This window comes from Capricornis sumatraensis, chromosome 6 (genome assembly GCF_032405125.1).
Source record: "Capricornis sumatraensis isolate serow.1 chromosome 6, serow.2, whole genome shotgun sequence".
Taxonomy (NCBI): Eukaryota; Metazoa; Chordata; class Mammalia; order Artiodactyla; family Bovidae; genus Capricornis; species Capricornis sumatraensis.
Genome location: NC_091074.1, coordinates 38,533,963 through 38,553,708, shown reverse-complemented (window position 1 = coordinate 38,553,708; position 19,746 = coordinate 38,533,963).

Here is a 19,746-nt window from a genome sequence, read left to right as displayed (position 1 = left end):
TCATACCAACATATGGAGTCTGAGAAGGAAGCAAGACTTAGAAAGAGCAGAGATGATTCAAAGATAGAAATGGATCAACTCCTAAGGACTTTGAGTCCCTCAGTGCTGCCATGGAGAAGGAAATGGCAACCCACTCCAGTATTCTTGCCTGGAGGACTCCCTAGACAGAGGAGCCTGGCGAGCTATAGTCCATAGGTTCACAAAGAGTCTGACATGACTGAAGTGACTTAAGACTGAAGCAACTTAACAATGCAGGCATGGCCAAAGCCAATCCTACCCCTACCCCACATGTATTGTAAACTTGTAGAACACTTTTTTTATGTGCACCAGTTTTGACTATTTTCTATTACCTCCAACAGCAGGAATCCCAAGAGGTACAGTTCCCCCTTCCAAGGAAGACAGAATAGAAGAGGGACGGACAGACCAGCTTCGATCAGAAAAGTAGAGCTCAGAATCTAAGTCAGGGGCACAGGGCAGAAAATGAGATTTCAGGGGCTGACAAGAAAGTATTAAGTCCTTCCAAAACCTCAGGTTGTCCACTGTGTAGTGAGGCAAGGGCTCATCCCTCCCTCCAAGGTCTCCATCTTTATGTTCCTGGAGTTTCGATAAATAGCAGGGAGCTCAAAAATCCTTATTGAGAAGTTAAGGAGCAACATCAAGGAGCAAAAGCTTTGCTTGCTGTGCAGTACTTTTTTCCCTTTTCTCCCTCTCCCTCACACACATACACACATCCACACATACATGTAAACACATACAGATCCATGCAACACTCAGACCTCAGTATAAAGAAAGTTTGCGAGGAAACACCACACCCTTCCTGTTTCTCTCTTCTATCTCCACGTTATCCATAGGAAAATCTCTCCATATCATGAGGGCTGTAACATCATCCAGGCTAAATCTGGAAATTGCAGAGCTGAGGCTGAAATAGACACTACACCCTTAACTCAATCTCACTGAATCTTTTTAAAACAAAATAAAGGAAAGGACAAAGACACATCATACTAGGTCACCTAAGAATGGTCGCCTAAGTAAACCATTGAGATGGGCTGGTCTGTCTTTTGTCAGTGTGGGCACAGACTCAGATGGTGCTGTCAGTGTACTTTGGTGGGGAGTTGTCACTGGCTACAAAAACAAGGCATATCTTTTTGCAGCAGCATTATTATACACACACACACATACACACACACACCACATCAATGCTTTCTGGCTTTTCTATTGCCCTGTCTCAGAAAGATACAAAAAGATTTCAACTTAAAGAGGAAATGCCATCTCCAAGCCTCAGACTACCTTTTCTCTTACCTTTAGTCTCTGAGACTTCAAACAGAAACTGAGGTCAACAAAACCCAAGAAGCCAGGGCCATTGCCTTGCAAGGGTTAAAACTAGATCAAAATCAAATGGCACGCTGCACCACGTCTTCTGCATGACTGATACTGCAATCGATCTGCAGCGGTTCATTTTCTCTCTGGAATCTCTGCCTACTGAGAACAAATACAAACACATGTGGAACCAATAGGAAGCAGACGAAGGGCTTTAAGAGGGCTGGACCAACCTGTGTCAGAGAGTGCTCACTTAGCAGATGGGGCAATTAATAAAGAGTCAAGCGGGATGACTGTCAAGGTAGCTTGAAGTGCTAACAATCCTCTTTTGTCTGCCCGCTGCAGAGTACAGATGGATGCAGATTCAGAATAAGAACTGCATTGTGCCCCAGTTCCCCCCGTACCATGCCCCAGGACGAACAGAGGCCCAGGTGTCTGACACCTCCCATATTCTAGACAAACATGATACTGATTCTTGCTCCCTGCTAGCATTTGAAGTGCTGACGTGACTGCTAATCTGAGGGAAATAAGACTTTCTAAGTAAATTGGCCTTTCAAAACTATCTGAAAAGGGAGGATTTGCCATCAAAGCATTGACGGTTTGTGTGCACACCTCACTACCCATTGATTCCAATTGCAAATACAGGATTCTTGCCCTTTAGCCAACAGCTATGGGTGACTGAAGTCACTTAAGACTGAACCTCCAGCAGGTGCCACTCTATTTTTTTTTTTAAGGTGGAGAAATGAGTGTAATGGTCCCATGAGGGCAGAGGAGGTCACAGTGTGACTCTTGGTGTTTCAGTGAATTTCCAGCTCAGTTCATTGCATTCTGCCTGAATTGCTCACCTTTGTTCTTCTTGGCTCCCCCAGCTACTGCCATCACAGACTGTAACCACTTCCTCTCTAAAACGGGCCCAGACAATGGAAATGTGTCTGTCACTCCCAAGGCAGCTGAGAGTGTGTTCTGTTGCCGAAGCTCAAGGCCAATACAGAGCAATCTGGTTGGCTCCCAAGTTAAATGCCAACTCTCATAAATTCCTTTCCCACATAATCCCTTTCCCATAGACATCAGAATGGGGCTTCCCAGGTGGCACTAATTTTAAAGAACCTGTCTCCCAGTGCAGGAGACATAAGACACTCAAGTTCAGTCCCTGGGTCAGGAAGATCCCCTGGAGAAGGAAATGGCATCCCACTCCAGTATCCCTGTCTGGAGAATCCCATGGACATAGGAGCCTGATAGGCTACAGTTCATGGGATTGAAAACAGTCGGACACAATTGAAGCAACTTAGCCCACACGCAGACATCAGAATACCATGAGGAAAGAACACGTTAGTCATTCTCCTGTGAACTCTTTCTAAGCCTTTGTAATATGAGATGCCCTACAGCTGTGAACCATCCAGAGACCTTCTCTTGAAATTTCCCTTTTGCTCAATATTCAGGGGAATCAGGATCTGGAATTGGCTGGAAAAAAAATAAAGCTCATCTCCTCAGTTTATGAGAGATCACAGAACAATTACTAGACTGTTGTTTGTTGTCAGGCGACTGACTTTGCTAAAATTAAGATAGAAACTTTAATTAAATTCTACATACCTTTCTAGAGCTCCAGTGTCAGCTGGTTCCAAACTTCAGGTTTCAAGCCTATCAAAATACAGTTAAGTTTTTAAGCTGAAGGGCAACTTCTTAATTCTATCAAGTCACTTGACTTAGAAGTGAGTGACAGAGAATCGAAGTGATGTGAGAAAAATAATCAGTCTAGAGACAGAATCCGCACAAGAGCAAGCCCACATCTCTTGACTAGACCCAAAAGACTAGTCCTCTCTCTTCCACATTATCCCATCTCCATCTCTAAGTAGATGATGACATTCTATTTTTTTTAAAACTCGCTAAATTTCACCCTTAGGCCCTGCACCTGTGCTTCTGGGGAGAAGGAGGGAGGAAACTGCTATGTCAATTCTTCTTTCAAAGAAAGGTTGAGAACAGTTCATCCACAGTTGTTCTGACAGAGCAATGTCCATATTTTTCCTCAGGTGACAAGCAGGGAGCAGAAATCAACTAGGTTCAGACCAGAGATCCTATCCTTTGTTAAAGATACCATGATAAAACAATATTGCCACAGGAAGAGTTGTATAGTTGTTTGGCTCACCTAACAATAAAATTCCTTCTGGTAAATTATTCACTATCCAATCTCTGCACTCCTCACTGGCTCCCCACGATTTGCAGAAGCCAGTTCTAACACCATGGCTTAGCACTCTGTTTAACATGAAATGATTTCTGCTTCCCTCCCTAGATATCTCACCTGTACTGGAAGTGTCGTGGACCAAGCGAGTTTTCTCTCTTCTCTACGACAGAGTTGAGACTATGTACATAAGCCAGAAATGACATTTTCCAGCATCTTCGGTAGCCTGGTATGACCTGAAATTAAGTCCTCCCAATGAGAGTAGAAAGGTCGTGTCACATCCAGGTGTGAGCTTTTTGAGTCCCTCTTGTACCAGATGCCAGAGGACACCAGCTGTGAGAGCAGGATCACAGGGAGAAGGTGAAATGTGGTTCAGTTGCAACAGAAGCTTCAGAAGATCTTACTGGGAGCTCTTCAGCTCTTCTAACTGGGTACACAGTCAGAATTCTCTGTCTTGAAGTAAGGGGAACTGGGCTTTGTGTCTTAGATGCATACTATCCCAGGGGAAGAGGCAATTAGTTGAGGGCAATTTCCTAAAAGGGGTTCAGCTGAGATATTTTTTTAGCCATCAACATTCCCAGTAGCTGGGAGAATGGGTGTTTGCATCCCACAGGGGGTGTCTGGGCTGTGGACTACAGCATTCACTACACTGCACACGAATCTGGTCTTTAACATCATGCCAAAACCATCCTTTCCTGATTTTGCACAGGTTGCTTTTCCATCTCAGCTCTTCTCCAGATAGCTAACTCCCACTTATTGCCCAAAACAGCACAAGTATTGGGTTAGCCAAAATTTCATTTGGATTTTTCTGGGAGTTGTCATGGAGAAACCAGGACAAGCATTTTGGCCAACCCAATACCTTCTCTTCCATCTTCCCTGACCTCCCTTAGATGACTTTGCTTTACTGCCTCTCCTTTCTATGCTCCCATTGTAACTTTTGCCATGATTTTATCACATGACACTGGAATAATAATTTAAGCTCACATTCAAGAGTATACTCCTTGAAGGAAAGTACAATGTTTAGACCTCTGACATTGATGTGTCACCTGACCTATAACAGGCACTCATCCAGTGTGACTCACAATAAATGTAAGTAAATGAATGAGTTAATAACTTAATGAATGTTCACATACGCTCTCATTTAATTCCAAAAAGAATTTGAGGCAGCCAAATTTCGAAAAACCCAACATACTGCAGCTTATGGAGTAGTAGTTGAAAATACACAAAACCTGGCAGAAATGCATGTCTCACTCCACAGAATGGTGTGCTATTGGGGTATAAATATGAGTCTTGGAAAAACCTTTATTTCAATGCTACAGATACCCAGATTGGTGACAGCAGGGTATCTTCTCACAAGGACAAGAGATCTCAGCCAATAGCACTTTCAAGAATGTGCAAGCAAAGAGTTAACAGTCTCACAGCTGCCTTTCATTGGAGGTGTTAATGAGGTGACAGGGGGAAGAGATTCTTAAATGAAATTGCCTTCACTCATTCCAGTTAAATTCCAGTACAATGGAAAGCCATGAATCTCTCTCCACACAGCCTCTTTCCCCACCCTCTTCTAATGGGCTCTGACCTTAGCTCTTGGTTGCATGCCTTGGAATGGTCCACTAAGAATCTGGAACTGCCCACTTGGTTTCCAAACCTCAGGTTGCCTTGGGGACATTACTATAATTTGGTTACCAGAGATACTTAGGTTAAGGGAAATGATTCAAAACATAATGCATGGTGTGATCGAACTGGGTTGTCATCTGAGCAATCAGAAACTCAGGCATAAAGTCATTCTGATGCACTTTCTGCTTGTTTATTCAGAAATGTTCTGTTTCTGTGGCATGAATCAGAAGTAAAGGGCAATATTTTGGAAGAAAAGGATCCGTAAGATACTGTCCAGACAGAATCTTTGAAAAAGTTCTCAAACATAGCCCAAAAAAACCCCAAAGAATCATTCCAAATGCAAGTTTATTGCATCCCACAATACCCCCATCATAACAGTTAGAGACAAAGACGCTACAGTGGGTAGATAGTGCTTAGGACACCAGTGATCTTGAGAAGACTACTCTTTCAAGAAACAGGTAAGTTGACATCACTATGATATAGAGAGAAGGTCTACAGTCTAGGGAGTCAGAGACATACTTACGGGACTTGGGCAAGCCATTCACCTCACTGACTCAGTTTCTCATCTCTAAAGTAGGGCTGATGATTCTACCTCAGGGAATTATTGCAAAGCTTAAATGGAATAAGATGTAGGAAGTATTTAAGACAAGACATAACACTATCATCAGCATCATCATTGTTACCATTCCTCATAACAATGAGGAAGAGCATTAGGCGAGGAATTCTCTATTCATCATAAATATACCATTTGTATGTCGAATACTAAAATATCTCATTGTACTATGAGTAGAAGCTGCTCAGTTTTCTCAGGACTAGCTAAAGCAAATATGAAGAGAAACCCTAGTTGTTCAACCAGGATGCTTCTCTCTTTTAAGAAATCACTTAATCTCTTTGAACCTTAGTTTCCTTAACAATTAAATGAGTCTCATAAGGTCTACCTCATAGGGTTTCTATGATGTTTAAATGAGCTAGCAGCTATAAAGCAGAGTACATTCTCTGGCCCAGAGTAAAGAGCTTTACTGTGATGGTCCTTGATGTTTTTCAATCACTCTCTAGTTATCACATTAGTCTTTATATGAGGATGCTGTTGAAGAATCCCCTATTTGGGGGAAACAAAAAAAAAATGAATGCCCTCACCACCTAATAACTGTTTGTTCCAGTGACAGACAACCTTCAATTTGACCACACTCCACTTTCTAGTGAATAGATTCACATTTCTTGAACAATGTATATTCCCATTCCTTACCAATAAATAAAATGTTCTCATGGTCATCAAAAATGGATAGAGGTTAGGAATATTCCATGGCAACAGCTTTGCAAATAACACACACACTTTACATAGCTGAGAGGAAGCATAAGAGATCTCTAGGCCAGTTATTTACTTTTCCACTTACACAAATCAAACAGACCACCCAAAAATTCAATAAAAACTAGGCTAGCAGAGGAACAGAGAAGGAACTGGCAACCCACACCAGTGTTCTTGCCTGGAGAATCCCAGAGACGGGGGAGCCTGGTGGGCTGCCGTCTATGGGGTCGCACAGAGTCGGACACAATTGAGGCGACAGCAGCAGCAGCAAAGGAACAACTTTTTAAAAAGGGATCAATAAGTTAGCAGAACTTTTGTCATACTCCAGTTTAATATTAAAAATAGAAGCAGCCCCTCTGTTCCTTCTGTTACATGTTTCTGTGAACATAAAAATGTTGTAAAATATAGTTTTTAAAAAAATAGGAAAGAGAACCAGATGAGTCTAGACATATTTCACAAGGAAACTGTAACTTCAAATTTGCCGTAAATAGTTTTTAATTTTGCAACAAGTTCAAACATGATATAAATGCACTTAACAATAAATAGTATCCTTGAAAATACTATGCATATTGGAAAAGCACTTGCACCCTTACTGTTTAACTTTATCCTCATGACAATCTTGTAAAACAAATGAGGAGAGCGTATCATGCCCCAATCTTCACACAGCTGGGAGTCGGGAAGATTAATAATAAGACCCAGGTAACAGCAAATTATTAGAAGGTTCAAAATTCTTCCAAATCTTATTACCTCTTACTCCACCAATATCACTTGTTGCATTTCACACAAAAGGAACACAACACAAGAATTCCATGCTGGAAGGGTTGGAGAAGCAGAATCGGCGAGAAGCAACATGAGTAGACAGTGATGACTATTCTTGTGGTTAGCGTTATTGGAAAGAGAAAAGAAGAATGGGGCTAGAAGAGAGGACGAGACGTTCTTAGAGTCTGGTGTGAGGTCTTGGTGCCAATTCACCATCCAAATACATGGTTTCTAAAGGAAACCCAATATTCATGCCTCGTGACATGTAACCCAGACTCTTTATTGATTTTTGACTTAGAATAAAAATACAGAAAAAGAAAAAATATTTTAAAACACGGTAACAGAGCAACAGAGGATATATAAGATTTAAAGGCATTCCTGAGGGAAAAAAATCATCCATGGCTCTCTCCTGCCTGTTACTGCAATCCCATTTGCTCCCTCGAGGGGACGGTGGCAGACCCCCATTCAGAAGGAGGACTAGTGCCCAGCAAAGCACTTTGGGAAGGTGGGGCTCTCTGGATGTACCACATTTCAGGATCTCTCTGACCTAGGAATAATGCAGTGTGGGAGGTCTGAATGATCTTAGTGAACCATATACCTCAAATACAAACATTTCTGGGGTGTTAACCATATATTCAAGCACAACCTGAAATTTTGAAAAATGTAGCCATAATGTTGAATAACTGGGGTTTTGAACAATTATAATTGACATTTACTGAGCTTGTGAAAATCACCTGGTCATGTCTGACTTTTTGCAGCCCCATGGAATTCTCTAGGCCAGAATACTGGAATGGATAGCCTTTCCCTCTTCCAGCAGATCTTCCCAACCCAGGGATCAAACCCAGGTCTTCCACATTGCAAGCAGATTCTTTACCTGCTGAGCCACAAGAGAAGCCCAAGAATACTGGAGTGGGTAGCCTATCCCTTCAACAGCAGATCTTCTCATCCCAGGGATCAAACCAGTGTATCCTGCATTGCAGGCAGATTCTTCCCCAACTGAGCTATCAGGGAAGCCCTTAGTAAACTTACTATTTGTCAAACACTTTACCAAGTGATTTTCTGGATCATTTCACTGAGTTCCTACCAAAGCTATAGTTACTTTTCCTATTTTAAAGATAAGGAAATTGAAGCTAAGAAGTTAAGTGTCTTACCCAAGGTCACACAACAAATGCACGGAGCAGTGATATGAACCCAGGCTGTTTAAGTCTAGAAACACATTTATAACCAGTGCTGATTTTTTCTATGCCACTGGGAGCCTGACATTTTTCTTCACTTTCTGTTCTAAACCCCTCAGTTCTCCTGCTTTTTTGGTCAAGGGTATAAAAGGTCAGAATTTGCTTCCTGATTATGTTATTCTCATAGACATCCTGTCAATTATAATTCTTTACACCAAACAGCAAGTAGCGCGTTTTTGGCACACAGTATAGTTTTTCCCAAAAGTAATGGTATATAACTGATGTGATTGGCTTGTATAGCAACTACCGTTTCATATATTTTGTTTTGTTTTTCTGTTGGTTTTTATTTCTCCTGGAAGAACGCAGTTCTAAACCATCATTACACTGCTGGCCTAGAAATCTGAGTTAGGGAATTATGAATACCAATTACAAAGGTGCCTGGTGCCAACTCAGGACTTTACAAAAAGATACTAATAAAAAACTAGAGAAAAGTATGATAAGATATGAAGATGAAATTCCAAGGTTTGATTGACTTCAACCAACCAGCTTTACATGGGTTTGTTTTGTTTTTGCTTTCCTCTCTCAATGTATGTTTGTTTCTATAGTATACTTAAAAAGAAAATCCATTTCCTATTCTTCTGTTATTACAAAAGGATTCTTCACACCAACCCAAGGTCACTACTATGCAATTAATACTGTATACTGCCAATAAATTTGTTAGTTATAAATTACTACATTCACCAGGCATAGATGATGGACATAAATTTGGAGACAGTCTCTCAGGAAATAAAAAATAAATGTAGTAATGGGAACATGCCATCCTCCATTGGATATAGGACATTTGCCAAAACAAGATAAATAAGCTAACCAGAATTTCAACATCTTCTTGGTGTCAGGGATTTTCACCTTTATTACTCATGCGCAAGTCCCCCTCTTTCACTTCCTAAACACTTGCCAGCACTGAGACCTACGCTGCAGCAACTGGGAAGCCACTATCCTGTTCTCAAAAGATAATCATCCTCCACACAGTTAAGTGTTTGGCACAGCCATGGATTCGGGAGTACAAAAAGGGCTTTGAAAACATAATATTTTAATCATTGCTTTTTTAAACATATGCTTAAACTGCATTTTCCAGCTAAGGAGTGGTCTCGGCTATCATGCACATCTCCCTCACAAAGGAAAAGTTCTCAGGCCAACTTGGCATCTTCGAGCAATTCGGTTGATCTGGAACTCCTCCAGCTTCCCAGTTAGTGTTCCTCATGTCCAAATCCAGGTGCCAAAACTTTTACTGAGCAATAGAACTACTGCTTAACTGCCTCTCTCACCTGCTGCTGTCACTGAGATAGAACTACTACTAAGTTTAGAGCTGCTTCAAGAGAAAACTGTTGCAACGTGACTGCTTCAGGTTCCTTAGCTGTTTCAGTTAGGCCCACTGTGCAATTTCTCACCCAGCAGCAACTTTAAGCCCATTACATGGCTCAGTTGAACCAGGAGCTGAGCTCAAGATGAACAGCACATTGGGGTAATTTATACACCTAGAGTGATCACATGCTTGATTTGAGACTGTCCTACATTTTACTGACTGTCAACATATCATTCTCAACAGAATCCATTTCCACTCAGTACCAGTTTGGACAACAATATGGTTGCCCTGATTACACCTATAAAAGACCAAAGGCTGTCAACAGATACAGATATAAGGGATGTTATCTTAAGCTGGAACGTCTATACTGGTAAGTTTCATCATTCCCCTCCCCTCCCTCTTGACAGTTGCCAGCAATTTCACCATCAAAGCTTCAGACCATAACCGCTTATCTCTCTAGCATTTATCCGAGTCTGACACAAAAGGGAATAACCTTATGAATCTGTGTGATAGAAAATGTCAAATCACAAGGCATACTGTTCGTTCACACCATCCAAAGTTATTTATTATATCACTACTATTTGTATGAACTATGGTAGGCAATAGGGATCTACAATGAAGCAGGTAAACAGTTGTCCTCAGGGGGATTGAAATCTCATGGAAAAGATGGAACTAAGATAATATTAGTGATATAAGTGGTAAAAATATCATGTACAATAGAAGGGTGCAGAAGGGCTAACTGACCCGGTCTTGAGAAATGTAGGGAGACTTCTTAAAAATTGTGACAGATAGAGGTACCATTTCATGCCAGTCAGAATGGCTTCTATCCAAAAGTCTACAAGCAATAAATGCTGGAGAGGGTGTGGAGAAAAGGGAACCCTCTTACACTGTTGGTGAGAATGCAAACTAGTACAGCCACTATGGAGAACAGTGTGGAGATTCCTTAAAAAACTGGAAACAGAACTGCCTTATGACCCAGCAATCCCACTGCTGGGCATACACACCGAGGAAACCAGAATTGAAAGAGACATGTGTATCCCAATGTTCATCACAGCACTGTTTATAATAGCCAAGACATGGAAGCAACCTATATGTCCATCAGCAGATGAATGGATAAGAAAGCTGTGGTACATACACAAAATGGAGTATTACTCAGACATTAAAAAGAATACATTTGAATCAGTTCTAATCAGGTGGATGAAACTGGAGCCTATTATAAAGAGTGAAGTAAACCAGAAAGAAAAACACCAATACAGTATACTAACACATATATATGGAATTTAGAAAGATGGTAACGATAACCGTGTGTGCGAGACACAGATGTATAGGACAGTCTTTTGGACTCTGTGGGAGAGGGAGAGAGAGGGACGATTTGGGGGAATGGCACTGATACATGTATAATATCATGTAAGAAACGAATCGCCAGTCTAGGTTCGATACAGGATGCTTGGGGCTGGTGCACTGGGATGACCCAGGGGGATGGTACGGGGAGGGAGGTGGGAGGGGTGTTCAGGATAGGGAACATGCATACGCCCATGGCGGATTCATGTTGATGTGTGGCAGAACCAATACAATATTGTAAAGTAAAAAAAAAAAATTTTTTTTTAATTCTGACAGATAATAAAAGGAAAGGAAAGGAGATGGGAGAAGATTCTTTTCTACATATTACAGAAAGAGGCACATTACAAGAACTGAAAGTTGGCCCCATGACCAAAGTAAAGATGGGAAGATGAGTAAACAGGCTGGCAGTAGGGGTGTGGAAGGACAGTGAGAAGGCATGTATGTCATTAAAAAGACTGGACTTTATACCAGGGTGATGGAGAATAAGAACCAGCCTTTCACAGAAGAGTGACTTGATCAGACTCAATTTTAGATTGACCACTCTGGTTACAATATTATGACTATGAAATCATGAAATGTTTTCTTGTCCTTAGGGAGAGGAGGGGACATTATTTCTGTGTGTGTGTGTGTGTGTGTGCATGTGTGTGTGTTGAATGTGTTGAATCAAATCATCAATGAAGAACAGTCTCCTTGATAAAGTCAGCCATGACTCAACACTGAGGCATGCTGGGTTTAGTTGCTCATTCCAGAGCTTAACTTTCTGGTGTCCTTGGCCAAACTACACTGTACTTACTTGGACCTCAATTTCCTTGTCTATAATATATGAACTGCTGTATTCACCTTTTGCACAGGGTGATGTGAAGAACTGCTAATGAAATGCAGCCAATTTACGGGGGAAAAGTGTTACAGAAATGCTTAATAAGTCCAAATAATAGCCAAGAAAGATGAAACATGTGTGTCAACTGTTTAAGAGTGCAGTGGAAGGGTTTCAGTTATAAGATTTAATAATCTAGAGGCTCATTCTCACTAGGGCTTTGTCCTGGATAAATTTAAGACTGGGGTAGCAGTCCTGCTCATCAATTAAGAGATGATCATCTCAAATCACCTCTGCTCAAAGGTATGTCTTTGTACCTGGACTGGGGCTGACTTTCTCAAGAAGCCTTCACTGAATCTGCTGAGTCCAAGTCACAACTTGGGAAATCATATTCTGAGACTTAGGTCTGCAGGAGCATCATTTGCTACTTAAATGATATTTTAAAATAAAATAATTGGGTGTGAAATAGTAAGGTCAATGAATCTCTCCAATACATTTCAGGTATTACAAAAGACCAAATTATTAGATTTAAACAGAAGAGTTATTGATACAAATAATTATCATTCAATGACAGCTACCTATATGTCAGGTGCTATTCTAAGCATTTTGGCAAACATTAGATCATTAGTTCCTCTCAATGGACAGTTATAATTATTCCCTATTATATCTTATTTCTCAACACTTGAGTCTGGAGAAGTTACATCCTGCCCATCTGTAAAATGACAGAGCTTGAATCACAACCCAGACTGGTACAAATCTCAGTTTATGCTCAACGTGTTGGCAGTGCTCCGCAAAAAAAAAAAAAAAAAAGACTATTAAAAGGTCTATCATAGCTATCCCGTTGCTGGGCTGTGACTTTCTCATCTTGACCCAACCCTGCTGCTTATACCGTCAAAGGCATGTGAAGTTTCTCTTTCCAAAATGTGAGTCAGTTGAGATAGGAAGGTTAATTTATTTTTCTGGATACATGTCAGTGACACTATTTTTAAAAAGTACATCATGACAACTTGCACATCACACAAAATCCCTTCATGGGGTCATGCCAATATGACCCTAAACAGGAGGAGTGATCTGTCCCATTGGAAATGTTCTATCAAGAGCTTTGATGGTTCACATCAACATATTCAACAACGTGAGAAAAACCTGGGTACTTTTCAAGAAATAGATTCCCATGACAGAATAGAAATATTGAGATAAGACCCTCTGGAGTATAGATCCATAAACCCTGTATTACCGCTACAACACACACCAAAAATTGATTATGATGGTTGTACCATCCTCAAGAGACTGAGTTTTAAAACAAAGCTTCAAGTTTTGTTGAACTGCACACCATGCAACTGCTGCAATTGTCCCTGAGAAATTCTGCAAAAACATAAATTCATTAAACATATATATTTCTTAAATTAAAAGATAATTTTAAAATCATATGCAGATATTCATTTATGTTCATACACACATACGTACACACACATCTAGGCTGAACTCCAGACATAGGTACCCAACTGCTTGTGCATGCCTGTGTGCGTGCATGCTCAGTCACTCAGTTGTGCCCAACTCTTATGACCCCATGGACTATAGCCAACCAGTCTCCTCTGCCCATGGGATTTCCCAGGCAAGAATATTGGAGTGCATTGCCAATCCCTTCTCCATGGGATCTTCCCAATCCAGAGATTGAGTCCAACTGCCCATTTGACATCAAACTTTACTATAATGTGTACAAAATCAAACTCCTGATCTTTCCCGTCCTGCGCTTAAACTTGTTCCATCTGCAGTCTTCTTGCCATTCATCAAGGACAAACTATTCTTCCAGTGGCTTATCATCTTTTCTGACTCAGCTCTTTGCTCACATCTCACATCCAAATCCACCATCACATGACCACTATCCCTCACCTCTACCGCTTTTGTCCTGTACAAGTCCCCGGCATCTCTCACTTGGAGCCTCACAATAGCTTCCTAGTTGGTCCTCTTCAACTATCTTTCTCTGTTATAGTCTATTCTCAGCCCAGTAGCAGGCAGAGTAATCCTTTTAAAAGGATCCTTTTATTTGGAGAAAAGCCCACGCCCCTTCAATGACTGGCTTCCCTGGTGGCTCAAATAGCAAAGAATCTGCCTGAAATGCGGGAGATATGGTTTCAATCCCTGGATCAAGAAGACCCCTGGAGAAGGAATGGCAATCCACTCCAGTATGCTTGCCTGGAGAATTTTATAGACAAAGAAGCCTGGCAGGCTACAGTCCATGGAATGGCAAAGAGTCAGACATGACCAAGCATCTAACAGTTTGATGACCTGCAGGAGTTTACCCACTCCCATCCCCTAAACTTGCTGAGCTTATCTTCCATGACTCTCCCCACTGGTCACTTCACTCTAGTCACGCAGACCTCCTTGCTTTTGTTCTAACACCTATGGCAGCCTGCTGTCTCAGGGTCTTTGCACTTTGGGTTTTTTCTATTTGTTCTTTTGCAGAGAGCAGGTCTCTCTCTCAATGGATTTAGGTCATTGCTCAGTGAGGCCTTCCCTAGCCACACCCATTTAAAATTACACACTCTGACCTCAGTCCTAGAATTCTGTATTTTTGTTTTCTGTATTCTCCTTCTCCACATCATTTATCTCTACCTGATAAACTGTATATCTAGTATCTACCTGTTCGTTGCCTATTTCCTTAACCAGAATGCAAGCTCCATGAGACAGGGGCACATGGAGCCCTTCTCTTGTTCTACTGGACTAATGCCTGGGATAGTGTGTGGTACATACCAAGATTTAACCTGCCTGCCAATACAGGAGATATGAGACAGCAGGTTCAATTCACATCTGGATTTGGAAAATGCCCTGGAGGAGGGCATGACAACCCACTCCAGTATTCTTGCCTGGAGATCCCCATGGATAGAGGAGCCTGGCAGGCTGCTGTCCCATAGGATAGCAATAGACTCAGACACAACTGAAGCAACTTAGCATGCGTAGCATTCAATAAACATTTGTGGAAGGAAGGTATGAATGAAAACAGAATGAAGAGGTATTGAAACAGCCGCAGGAACCTGACCATGTGACTATTGCAGTGGGGTGGTCAGAAAAGACTCTGAGGAAATAGCCTTTGAACCTGAATGCTGAAAAGAGTCCAGCTATACAATGATCAGGAAACAAAACTTTCCTTAAGTATAGACTTTATTTTTTTTTTAATTTTAAGATCTTTAATTCTTACATGTGTTCCCAAACATGAACCCCCCTCCCACCCCCCTCCCCATAACATCTCTGTGGGTCATCCCCATGCACCAGCCCCAAGCATGCTGTATCCTGCATCAGACAAAGACTTTAAATAAAACTTTTAAGTTTGACAAATTTAAAAAGTAAAAAGGACTATGTAGGTGGATTTATGGCCAAAAAAAAAAAAAAAGTAGATCAAACCTGAAAAATTACTGTCTATTCCTAAGGTTTACACTACGGATGCTAGGAAAAAGTGTCCTCATATTTTCTGTCTGCCTGATTGTGGCAGTCAAGACTGAATAGAGTAATCAAAGAGAAAAACATAGTTCAGTTCAGGTTCCTCTGCCTTTCCTAAAACCAGCTTGAACATCTGGAAGTTTACGGTTTACGTACCACTGAAGCCTGCCTTGGAGAATTTTAAGCATTACTTTACTAGCGTGTGAGGTGAGTGCAATTGCATGATGGTTTGAGCATTCTTTGGCATTGCCTTTCTTTGGGATTGGAATGAAAACTTAATTTTTCCAGTCCTGTGGCCACTGCTGAGCTTTCCAAATTTGCTGACATATTAAGTGCAGCACTTTCACAGCATCATATTTAAGGATTTGAAATAGCTCCACTGGAATTCCATCACCTCCACTAGCTTTGTTCATAGTGATGCTTGACTTCACATTCCAGGATGTCTGGCTCTAGGTGAGTGATCACACCATTGTGATTATCTGGGTCTTGAAGATCTTTTTGTACAGTTCTTCTGTGTATTCTTGCCACCTCTTCTTAATATCTTCTTCTTCTGTCAGGTCTCTACCATTTCTGTCCTTTATTGAGTCCATCTTTGCATGAAATATTCCATTGGTATCTCTAATTTTCTTGAAGAGATCTCTAGTCTTTCCCATTCTATTGTTTTCCTCTATTTCTTTGCACTGATGGCTGAGGAAGGCTTTCTTATCTCTCCTTGCTATTCTCTGGAACTCTGCATTTAAATGGGTATATCTTTCCTTTTCTCCTTTGCTTTTTGCTTCTTTTCACAGCTATTTGTAAGGCCTCCTCAGACAGCCATTTTGCTTTTTTGCATTTATTTTTCTTGGGTTTGGTCTTGATTCCTGTCTCCTGTGCAATGTCATGAACCTCTATCCATAGTTCATCAGGCACTCTGTCTATCAGATCTAGTCCCTTAAATCTATTTCTCACTTCCACTGTATAACTATAAGGTGTTTGATTTAGGTCATACCTGAATGGTCTAGTGGTTTTCTCCACTTTCTTCAATTTCAGTCTGAATTTTGCAATAAGGAGTTCATGATCTGAGCCACAGCCAGCTCCCAGTCTTGTTTTTACTGACTGTATAGAGCTTCTCCATCTTTGGCTGCAAAGAATATACATAGTATTCTATGTATACTATGTAATATACATAATACAAGAATACATAATATTCATAGTATATTCATGCAAAAAAACCATAGTAATACAGGTAAAACATGGAGACAGAATTTTACATCTCAGAAATAGACTTGTTAATAGTAAAGATCTTATTTTACTCCAAAAACCAATAATTGAAAAAAGTCAATCACTTTCATATGTACCAGTAATGAATAAGTGGAATTTTAATTTAAAAGTGCAATTATTATTTTCACTAGCACCAAATATATGTGAATATGTATGTAGAAATCTAACCAAAAATGTATGAAATTTATATTAGGAAAACTAAAAATCTTTGATAAAACTCTAATCTAAACTCTGAACAAAATCAAACAAGAAGAAATTACAGGGAGAGATGCTATGTGGTCATGGATTGGCAGACTCAATATTGTCAGTAAGTCAGTTCTTTCCAACTTGATCTATAGATTCAATGTAATCCCAATCAAAATCCCAGCATTATTTTGTGGATTTCAACAAAGTAATTCCAAAGTTCATATGGAAAAGCAAAAGACCCAGAAGAGTCAACTAATATTGAAGAATGAAGTTGGAGGACTGACATTACCCAACCTAAAGATTTGCTCTAAAGCTACAGTAATCAACACACTGTGGGACTGGTAACAGAACAGACTCATAGATCAATAGAAAGAATAGTAACCCAGAAATGTACACACATAATTACAGTCAACTGATCTTTGACAGGGAGGCCTGGCGTGCTGCAATTCATGGAGTTGCAAAGAGTCAGATCCGACTGAGCGACTGAACTGAACTGATCTTTAACAAAGGATCAAGGGCCATACAATGGACCTAAGATAGTCTTTTCAACAAACGGTGCTGGACACCACTGGAAATCGTCATGTTAAAAAAAAAGAAGAAGAAGAAGAAATGGTCTAGACATAGATCTTATACTCTTTACAAACATTAACTCAAATGGATCATAGACATAAATATAAAACACAAAACTATAAAACTCCAAGATAACACAGGAGAAACTCTAGATGACCTTGGATTTAGCAGTGATTTTAAATACAATACCAAAAGCACAATCCAAGAAACAAAAAAATTGAGGTTAGATTTCATTAAAATTTAAAATATCTGCCTTGCTTCACTGTCAAGAGGATAAGAAGACAAATCACAGACTAGGACTAGGAGACATTATTCGTGAAAGACAAATCTGATAAAAGACTATTACATAAAAAAACACAAAGAACTTTTCAGTTCAGTTCAGTCGCTCAGTCGTGTCCTACTCTTTGCGACCCCATGAATTGCAGCACGCCAGGCCTCCCTGTTTATCACCAAGTCCCAGAGTTCACTCAGACTCACATCCATCGAGTTGGTGATACCATCCAGCCATCTCATCCTCTGTCATCCCCTTCTCCTCCTGCCCTCAATCCCTCCCAACATCAGAGTCTTTTCCAATGAGTCAACTCTGTGAATGAGGTGGCCAACGACTGGAGTTTCAGCCTCAGCATCATTCCCTCCAAAGAAATCCCAGGGCTGATCTCCTTCAGAATGGACTGGTTGGATCTCCTTGCAGTCCAAGGGACTCTCAAGAGTCTTCTCCAACACCACAGTTCAAAAGCATCAATTCTTCGGTGCTCAGCTTTCTGAAAAGAACTCTTAGACATCAACCATAAGGAAATTGAAAACCCAAAATAAAAAATGGGGCAAATACCTTAATGAACACCTCATCAAAGAAGATACACAGATGGCAAATAAACTTATGAAAAGATGCTCCACCAGGGAAATACAAATTAAAATACGGAGATATCACTACTATTAGGTATCACTATTATTAGATATCACACCAATTAGGATGGCCAAAATCCAGAACACTGACAACAGCAAATGCTAATGAGACTATAGAACTGTGGGAGCTCTCACTCATTTCTGATGGGAATGCAAAATGGTACAGTCACTTTGTAAGACAGTTTGGAGGGTTCTTACAATTCTAAGTATATTCTTACCATAAAATCCAATAATGTGCCTCTTTGGTATTTACCCAAAGAAGCTGAAACTTATATTCACGCAAAAAACCTGCACACAAATACTTGTGGTACCTTTATTCATAATTGCCAAAACTTAGACTCAGCCAAGGCATCCCTCAGTAGTGGTAACTGAACTGTGGTATATGCAAACAGTAGAGTATTATTCAGCACTAAAGAGAAATGATCTATCAAGTCATGAAAAGACATGGAAAGACCATAAATACATATTTCTAAGTGAAAGAAGCCAGTCTGAAAAGACTACATACTCTTTGATTCCAACTATATGAAATTTTAGAAAAGGCAAAGCTGCAGAGACAATAAAAAGATCAGCGGTTGTCTGGGATTAATAGAGATGACGGGATGAACGGTGAGAGCAAGGAGGATTTTTAGGGAAACAAAACTACTCTGTATGACTGCATTATGGTGGAATCATGCTATGGTGGATATGTGTGTTAGTAGCTTAGTCATGTCCGACTCTGTGACCCCATGGACTGTAGCCAGCCAGGCTCCTCTGTTCATGGGGATTCTCCAGGCAAGAATACTGGAGTGGGTTGCCATTTCCTTTTCCATATGGTGGATATATGTCATTCTAAATTTATCAAACACCATAGAATGTACACAGTTCAATGAACCCTAATGGAATCTATGGACTCTAGTTGATAACGATGCATCAATGTAAGTTTATCAGTGGTAATACATGTAGCACTCTATGGAGGACACAGGGCTTCCCAGGTGTGCTGTTGGTAAAGAATTTGCCTGCCAAAGCAGGAGATGCAAGAGATGTGACTTGATCTTGGGGTTGGGAAGATCCCCTGGAGTAGGAAATGGCAACCCACTCTTACCCACTGCAGTATTCTTGCCTGGAAAATTCCATGGACACAGGAGCATCACAGGCTATAGTCCATGGAGCCACAAAGACTTGGACACGACTGAGTGAGCACATGGAAAGCACAGGGCATATATGGAAGCATTTGTAATTTCTGCCCAATTCTGCTATGAACCTAAAACTTTTACAAAAAAATGAAGTCTATCCTTTAAAAATGAGGGACAAAGAGAAAGTAAGGATGATACAGATTTTTGGCCGAAAAAACTGGACAATGGTGGTGATAGTACTGTGCTGGGGACACTGGAGGAGAGGAGGGTATTTGTGGCCCAGGCAAGAGCTCCACTTTGTAAATTACTCTACAAATATTAACCCTTTAAAGACCAAGAACCCATGTCATAAACATGTGATACCAAATTTACTACTTTCATGTGTCTAGACTTGTAAATAATATTTCTCCATCCA